Raw genomic sequence first — 10,521 nt, 5'->3', positions numbered from 1 at the left:
AGTTACTTTCATTAATTGATTAAACTCCAACATTTGAAGCTGTTAAGTGTCTCTTTCAATTTCGCTAGTTATTTTCATTTATTTAGAAATAGAAACCCCCCCCCCTTTTATCATTTTTGTTTTCCAAGGAAGTAATTGACTGAACAATAGTAATAATAGATTGAAGTTAAGTCTAAACTATTTTCCTCGTGGGAACGATCTCAACCTCACTAGTTGAGTTATTTATTTGACACGACCGCTTTACTTCTTATTTGAGAAGTAAGTTTGAGCGTATCATATCATAGTCAAAATTTCATGACCAAACCTGCCTATTCACAAGGTAGTTTGGTGCAAAGGGGTAGTAAGTCATGCATGTGCTAAGTGTGGTAGGAACCACACAGTTACATGTCATGAAGGCTCCACTAGTTGCTTCAAATGTAGTTATATTGGTCATTTTATGCGAGAACGTCCAAAGAACAAGCAGGGTAGTGGTAATGGGGGCATTAGAGCCTACTCTTCTTCAAATAAAAGATTCTATAAATATTACTTTAAATTTCATTCATCTATTAGTTTTAATTATTAAAAAAGTGTAATATTTAATACTTGATACGAATTCTATAAGATACTAGATACTTTTATCAGGCACCTATTATATGATATGCATGCGGCAGAAAAAAAAATAAAAGACTACAATTTTACAAAGTTAAGGTAGAAACTAAAGAAATGAGTATTTTTACCATAAGTAATGTTGTTCATATATTAAAATTAAAATTTTATGCCGAAATATATATATCTACAACAAAGAGTCGGTAAAGCTCAATATTTTCAAAAACGTTTTTAGGGTGAGTTTCAGAGCGAGTCTCGGGGCGGGACGTACCAAAAATGCTCCGGGTGTAAATTAAAAACGTAGATCCATAAGGCTATTATTGGTGTAATGATATTTCTCAAATAGTAATTATTATACTTTTGTTCTTCAATATTGATTATGAATACTTATCTCAAATAAAAATAATAATATAATTTCTATATTTTATAGGTTATTTATAAAATAAATTATTTATAAAATTATTGAAAGGTTTGTTTTTTCTTATGTTATTAGTAATAAAATTAAGAATTGAATGTACATGAGACTAAAAATCGCAGATCTAGGGGCTTACGCCCGCTCCGTACTGTATAAAATATCTCGTCTCGCGCCCTACCTTTAAAATACTGGTCAAGCTACATATTTGGCAAACACTCAAACTTCTATTTAACCATCATTCGTCATAACAACAAACTACACTTTTTGTTTATAAAATTATTTTTCTATGAAATTCTTACCCAAATATTAATTGAGTAATAATAGTTTGTAAAATATATATTACGTATAAATATAAAAAATGTCACTTTATCCACATATTTAAACTTTAAATCTATTTTGAAATATTTCAATGATATTGATTATTTTGATCACAAAATACAAGTAACTCTATGACAATATATATTAATTGTTTAAAATCATTTCAACATTGTATACTATACAAGAATGATATGTATAGTATCTATTACAACATCGTATACTATACATACTATACACACATACAACACACGTGCCATGAAACTAGTTATTAATGATAAGGGTAATTATAAACTAAGTGTATTAATTATCTATTGACTTCATAAAGTGGTAAGTATTGTTAGACATTCAATAATTGTATAGTTGCCAACTATTTTTAGACGAAGGGAATAGCTTTATCCGGTTACCAAAACAACCCCTAAGAGTTTGAGACTATGAGAAGTAAAAGAATGAAACATAACCCAAAGTGAAACTTTATACATAAAATAGGGACTATTGTAATTTGTTAATTAACTATTGGGTTGTCAGGTAGATCATTAAGAAAAAAAACCCAAACCATTATCAGGTACCAAAATCATTAAACCAATAATCCATTACCGATTTCTCTACTTAGAAAATTTGAGTGCATGAGATTATCAAGAGATTCACTCGATCTCTCCAATTATAAGATTTGAATTTCTTACCCAACTTCGCATCATTTTTTCATATTCGATCCTCGGAAAAGAGTGTGAGTAAGAGAGTCACTAGGACACTTGAGCATTGATTTTCATGATTGTTGGCCCTCAATTGAGTGACACTCTTGATTCTGCACGAACTAAAATTTCCATGGATGATCTTTCTTTAGGTCTTCATGGATTGTTATTGATTTGAATTGGTTGCACAAGCTCAAGATATCTTAAAGGTCCACCACAATCCCTTTTTGTGTTCTCATATTGGTTTCCAAGGTTGCAAACTCAAAGTCGAGTTGAAACATCTCATAACACCAAGCAAGGTGCAATTTGTGAGACTCTTCCTCGGTCTTTATGGCCATTGGATAAGGAGGAGCTTCTACACCTACGAGTTTTCTCACCTCAGCCCTACGAGTTGTGACTCCAAGCTCAGCATTGAGCTAGGTGCTTGTTGAAGTATTTCCTTCTCTAGGGAAAGTAAGTATAGGGATTTCTTACCCCAAATGAGATTTTCATCCACGACCCTAAGCCTAAATTGAGTTATCACATTCGTTTCACCACAAGGCCATGAGTCGGTATAGGGCAATACCACTCCTAAACATATGATGATCATAAAAAGCTATAGAAACAAAATAAAAGAAACTAAAGATAAGTATTCACAATCACGATATGATAAATTCTGAATCAATTCAATACATCTAATTTTCCCTAGCAAATATACCATTTTTTATAACGTGATAACGTTCAAATATACTTCTTAAAAAGAAATTTAAATGATCGTATGCAATATATTTACCCAACTATGAGTCGGGGTCGATCCCACAAAGAATATGGAAGAATATTATCAATAGCAAATATTTAAAACGATAGTCGTTATATAAAAATGAGGTGATTTAAATTGAAATAAAAAATAACTTTGAACTAAGTATTTATTTATATCCAAATTAATGAAAATAACTAGGAATGTGTTCCCCATAAGATCATAACGCAGTAATCCTAGTAATAGCAATTATTTCCGAGTGTATTACATGATAAGTGATAAGTTAGGTATGTCTAATTCATTGGTCCAACAACTAGAGAATTTCACCCCGCACCTTGATCCGGCTACATGTGTATAATTTACTAACCCTTACCATTACCTCATATTAGACATCATAATCGATGTATGGCTTAGTAATACTTCGCACCAGTCGACACTAGCCTTTTAGATAGTATCACACTAAATCTATGTTGATAATTCTTTTCTTATTACATACCTCCTTGGTATGGCAAGTAGCAACAAGGCGAGTTCTAACGTGTGTACTCGTTAAAAAGACTTCTAAATGAAAGAATTATCAATGCGGCAAAAACACTATTCAAGAATTTCTTAGTTACTATTCATACATTGTTAATCGCTTATTTTTTCCACAACCCTAGTTGTGAAATTTAGCTACTCATTATCTCAAAAACACAATCAAAATTTATTAAAATAAATATGTTTGTGTTAATGATAAAAAAACTAAGAACAATAGCTAAACTATCTTTTATTAATCATGAATACAAATAAATAATAAAGGAGAAGAAAGAATGAACCACAATTCTCCTGCCTCCACGGCAGCTTTTACAAAGTTACAAAGCTATAAGAAAGTTTATATTGTGTCTTGTTTCTTGGTTCCTGGCCTCCTCCCAAAATAATTATTTCTATGAATTATTTATAGATAAGAAAACCCCAATTAAAATAATTGAGTCCACATTAAATTAGGAACCCAAAACAAAAAAAAGAATTGGATTTCATTTTTTCTTTCGTCACGTGTACTATCGCCTCACCGTAACTGCACATGTAAGTTGTTGCTACGTGGCATCTGCAGAAGCAGCATGAGAATTGAAATTTCTCAACTTTGAGCCATAATTTTCATATATATAAATATATTATTTTATTCAATTTAATCTATTAAGTTGTCTGCTTGATTTCCTTCTTCAACCTTCCATCTTTAATTCGTTTTAGCTCCAAAAAAAATTCACTTTTTCACCTAATTAATCCTACAAATGAACTACACAATTTAGCATAATCCATAAAATTTATGCTCAAAATGAAAAAATATAAATGATAAATGTGAGTTAAGTAATGATAAAAAAAAAATGTGTATTTTTGTCTCACATCAACACCCCACACTAAAAATCTTTTGCTCGTCCTCGAGCAAACATGAAAGCTCACCTAAAAAAATCATACTAGCAATGTCATCACTTTGGTTAATACAAACAACTAGGCCATATATAAATTTCAAAATATCAAGTAGACTTATCAATCATTATGCAAGACATCAACATAAACAACAAAACTCTAACTTCTTAACCTCAAGGAAGGACTTTGAACTCATCAAATTTATGTTTGCTCACCTACTCTCATCAAAGAAAGTTAATAACATCACCTATCTATCATGAAACAAGTGCCCTCACAAAAAGAAATAGTTCAAACACTCAATTCAAAATATTGAATATAAATTAAGGACTTCATATCCAGAACAACTCTCACACTCACAAATAAAATTCACATGTATGCAGAAAGAACCATATGCTTGCCCATTATGTACATCTCCACTAATTAAGAATGCTTGAATAGAATCAAATAAAACTTTAACAGGTTGTAATGTAGGCTAGGGAACAGGTAAAACTATATAATAGTGACCCACACTTCCTTAAGCACTTTGCAATTTTAAGAATTATCACCCATATTTTCTTCTCTTTATTTTCGGTCCTCTTTTCAACAATCATTTCACAAGTAATTTTCATCATTATCTCAAGAATGTTTTAGTCCTTATTTTTTCTCCTTTTTTTCCCTTCATAATAGTCACCCTCAACTTACGTATTTTACATGTGTTGAGGTGCACGGTGTCTTTGGAAAGACCGGGGCCATCATCAAGGTATTTTTTTTCTTCTTTTTTTTCATATTCTTTTGTTGTTGTTTCTTTCACATTCTTTCAAAGAGGAATTTTAAGCACGGTTGTAGCTATCATTGCTTAGCTTTTAACTCATTCATCCCTCGTTGTACTGCTCGAAAATAACATTCCAAAGCTTTCGTATGTTCTCCATTACTTGTCAAAAATGATAATTAGAATAAGTCTATGCTATAATGCTCAAGGAAGCAAGGTGCAAAATTCGGATTCAACAAAATAGTTTAGGGCAAAATATGGCTACCAACTAAAGGCTACAAGCTCAAAAGGACTAAATAGTGATTAAATATCTGAAAAGACTAAAATTTATAAGACAAATCAAAGAAAGTCTATTATCATCTCCTAAACAAAGCAACACTTTTTATTTCGCTTCAATAACATGCAGTGCAAGTTCTAGACTAAGATGCAAAACATGGAATAAACAAAGCCTCACCACACATAGCACAAGTTGCAATCAAGATGAATCAATTGAACTTCTAAGATAGACAAGATCATAGTAAACTACAAAATAAAATAAGATATATACAAAGTCACAACCATGAACCTAGATATCAAAAGGTTTGCAATTTCACTAGCAATGAAGCATTCACAAGAATGAACTACTTAAAATTAGGCCTAAATAGTAAGTATTACATAACTCAAAAAGGGTCTTTTCTTTTCTCTCCAAAAAAAATAATAATAATTACAAAAATTATTCCTAAAATAAATAAATAAAAGATACTCGGCTCAAATGGACTATCCTCGGGAAAAGAACCGAAAACAAAAGTCAAGGAACTCATCCTAAAAAAACTCAATAAAACAATAAAAAAAATAGGAATTCATTCCTCCACCCTACACTTAAGCTCAAACATGCTCCTTTGCTTCTATTTTTTTTGTACTCATCCTTCCTCTAATCTGCAAAAACAAGAATAAAAAAAAAGTGATACTAATAAAAAAAACAAAAAAAGAAGAAGTTACACTACTAATTGGGTTGCCTCCCAATAAGCATTTAATTTATCGTCACGACACGACACGATCAATTTTATTATTTTTCCTTCCACTTTGAAGATATGAATTGCACCCCCAATTTTGAATCAATTTTTCTATTACACTCAAGGGGTGGTGGTACAAAAATAAAGGTCTCAAACAACAGATATCGCATTATGCACTTCTTGAATCCTAAGTGAGGAATGTAGTTTTTCGATGTTAGAACAATAAATTCAAGAATATAGACACAATTTTCCTCATCCATTCACTCTTCTATAGGCTCAGCTTACTCAATGAATTTCTCATCATCTAAATTTAATGTGGAAAAGTGTTTTGAATGAGGTCGAATGCGCCCTAACTCATGAATTGTTTTATTATATATACCCTCATATTTACACACACTAGAGTTTTTAAAAATAATATTATCTACGTCATTGCATAACTCTAGTGCCTCTTCTCAACTGGGACAACATCAATAAAAGTACGAAAAAGGACCTAAAGTACCCTTCAACTATGCAGATCGGAACAAAAATACTCTTTTTCTATCTTTTGGGCCTAAAATGCCCTTGATGTTAACATTTAGGCTCTATTTTGCCCTTATTTTTATCAGCCTAAATAATAATATCAATTAACAAATTCATTTATAACGTGTCACTATTTTATTGGCTACCCTAATAATTAATTAAACTAATTAAAAAAAACCCACCCAAAAGCTCCACCATAATCCAAATATTTTGCAAGACTGAAGGGAGATTGTCTATACTGTTGGCTTCTTGTCCTAGAGATTTATTTCTGAAAGAAACTCAGATTTTACCTGTAGCTTCACAAGGATCTGTATAATGACAAGATTCAAACTTCCATTCAGAGAATATACATTACTCTCTCTTCCTTTCGATACTAAACTTTCATGGTTTGCCCATTTCACATAGCATCTACTACAAGTGTAATATGTACAAACAATTGAACAGTGGGCTATGCAACAGTATATATGGTACTTTAGAAATATGACTCCTCATTGGAACAATTTCATTACAGACTTCACCAATAAATGAACTTGTGTAGTTTGCCTTGCATCTCTGTTACCAGTATTGACTCAACGGAGAAGAACTAAAACAAAGTTACTATATGGGTTAAAAGATTTGGTTATGAGTGGGGCTTTTGGGTGGGTTTGGTTTTCTTTAATTAGTTTAATTAATTATTAGGGTAACCAACAGGATAGTGACACGTCATAAATGAATTTGTTAATTGATATTATTATTTAGGCTGTTAAAAATAAGGGCAAAATAGAGCCTAAATGTTGACATCAAGAAAATTTTAGGCCCAAAAGGTAGAAGAAGGGTATTTTTGTTCCAATTTGCATAGTTGAAGGGTATTTTAGGCCCTTTTCCGATAAAAGTATAATCAAGCAATTGGCCCTCAACTTTTAGCTCTTCAAGTTGATTTATAAGTATTTTATCTTCCTCACACATATTATTACAAAATTGTTGGGTGTCATATGATTTAATCTTTGCACTCAACTCAAGATCTAAATAACAGAGATCAAATTCAAAGACATATTCAGTAAGGCGCCTACATATTGACTTAATACAAAGTGTTAACGAATCTTTCATGTCCACATACAACTTATCTAGTTAAGCAAAAAATTACCCTATAAGAACACATAAAATTTGTTGTGCAAGAATTTCAAGGACACTCATCACTACATACTTTTTCAGATGATATCTCGAGAAGAGTAGACAAAATATGAGAATAATAATAATAATAATAATAATAATAATAATAATAATAATACTAAAAAATAATTGAAAACTAATCCTAAGAAACAAAAAAAAAACTACAAGTTAAAATATAAGTCATATTCCCCGACAGCGACGCCATTCTTCATAACGTTCAAATATACTTCTTGAAAAAAAATATAAACGATCGTATGCAATATATTTACCCAACTAAGTCGGGGTTGATCCCACAAAGAATATGAGATAATATTATCAATAGCAAATATTTAACTCGATAGTCCTTATATAAAAATGGAGGGATTTAGATTGAAATAAAAATAAAAGTAATAAAAATAGCTTTGAACTCAGTATTTATTTATATCCAAATTAATGAAAATAACTAGGAATGTGTTCCCCATAAGATCATAATGCAGTAATCCTAGTAACAGCAATTATTTCCTAGTGTATTACATGCAAAGTAATAAGTTACGTATCTCTAATTCATTGGTTTGGCAACTAGAGAATTTCACCCCGCACCTTGGTCCGGCTACGTGTGTATAATTTATTAACTCTTACCATTACCTCATATTAGACATCATAATCGATGTATGTCTTAGTTATATTTCACACCAATTGACACTAGCCTATTAGATAGTATCACACTATATCTATGTTGATAATTCTTTTCTTATTAACTACATCCTTGGTCCTGCAAGTAGCAACAAGCGAGTTCTAACGCGTGTACTCATTAAAAAGACTTCTAAACGAAAAAATTATCAATGCTTGCAACAACGCTATTCATGAATTGTGTAGTTACTATTCATACTTTGTTAATCGGTTATGGTTCCCACAAATCTAGTTATGAAATTTAGCTACTTATTATCACAAAAACAAAATCAAAATTTATTAAAATAAATATGTTTGTGTTAACGATAAAAAGTTAACTATCTTTTATTAATCAGGAATACAAATAAATAATAAAGGAGAAGAAAGAATGAACCACAATTCTCTGACCTCCACGGCGTTCCAAAGTTATAAAAAAATTTATATTGTGTTTTGTTTCTTTGTTCCTGGCCTCCTCCCAAAATAATTGTTTCTATGGAATATTTATAGATAAAGAAAATCCTAAATAAAATAATTGAGTCAAAATTAAATTAGGTATTCAAAAAATAAAAGAATTGGATTCCCTTTTTTCTTCCGCCGCGTGTACTATCACCTCACCAAAACTGCACATGTAAGTTGCTGCCACATGACAGCTGCAGAAGCAGCATGAGAATTGAAATTTCTCAATTTTGAGCCGCAATTTCCATATATATTAGTATACTATTTTATTCAATTTAATCCATTAAATCGTATGCTTGATTTCTTTCTTCAATCTTCCATCTTTAATTCGTTTTAGCTTCATACTTCTTCATTTTTTCACCTAAGTAATCCTACAAATAAACTACATAATTTACCACAACCCATAGAATTTATGCTCAAAGCAGACAAATATAAATAATAACTATGAAGTAAATAATGATAAAAATGTGTATTTTGGCCTCAAATCATAACGTTCAAATTACCTAAAAAATTTAGGGGTGATTGTGTTGCTCAACAGTACTAAACAATCATGGATTTATTGGGCCATCTTCAGTGACATTAATATTCATTCGATCTCATAATATCACTTTATAAAATCTCCTTTCGATCTCATCTATGTGTATTACAAATCAACCATTACCTTATGAAATTTCTCTTTTGAGTAGATTTGGAAAAATAGATCAGAACTATAATTCCTCTTTCAAGCAAACCATAGAAATCAAACCTAAATTGTATATATTAAAGTAATTATCCACTTTAATTTGATCTCTTTCGAGCATCATTCAGAGATTGAGAACAGGATTGGGTTTGCGATATTAAGCCATGAATTAACCTAATGCTAATTAGCCTAAATTCTTTTTTAATTTGAAGAGTTGTGATTTTTTCCATATATTTGTGACTTTTTCAATAGGTGTGGCCACTTGAAGGGTTCTGACTTTTTTGAAGGATTGTAACTTTTATAATAAGACACAATAAGCTTTACATATTACTTTTTGTTGGATATAAAAACGAGGATTTCCTCACATTATTGAGCTATGAATTTTCTCAATTTCTATTCTTCTCTTCTTAAGAAAATTTCTATTGTGATTTGTAGTTCTTGAGTAAGTTCAAAGTTTTGTGGATTGGGGACATAACCAACCTAATTTGGATGTTAAATTAATATAATACACTTACTCAAAACACTTAATATAGTATATAGTTTATACTTATATTCATATTGATATTATATTAAAAGTAGAAAATCCGACAATACAACAGTATCTAAGCAATGCATTATAGGTGAACAAGAAGAAAATACATTTAAAAGGTGTAATTAAGAAATTTTAAGAGTGACATTTTTTAGTTTTACACATCACAATTGATTTTAAAAAGACAAAAAAATAAATGTACTTGGAAGCCGTAGAGGTGACACATCACAATTGATTTTTAAAAGAGGAAAAAAATGTAATCGGGGGCCATAGAGAGGTGAAACATCACTTTATCTCTATCTAAGCTATTAATTATAAATAGAATATCTATTTTGGGATATTGATTTCACAACCTATATGCACACACTTAGTAATCACAAAAAAATTTACATCTATTATTCATAAAAACTAATGCTTTATTATTTAATTTATAATTTTTTACTCAAAATTTTAGTTTAATAATATTGACATTTTTTTAAAAAAAAAAGTGCACTATATAATTTGACTTCATGTGCAATGCACATAAATCCATATATATATATATATATATATATATATAGGGATAAATGTGTAATTTAAAATTTTAATACATATATAATAACTTATTCATTTCCTATTCCTTATATAGATTCTCTCATAAGTTATTTATATATTAAT

Source organism: Solanum pennellii, chromosome 5 (assembly GCF_001406875.1).
Source record: "Solanum pennellii chromosome 5, SPENNV200".
Taxonomy (NCBI): Eukaryota; Viridiplantae; Streptophyta; class Magnoliopsida; order Solanales; family Solanaceae; genus Solanum; species Solanum pennellii.
This window is presented reverse-complemented; position numbering follows the sequence as displayed.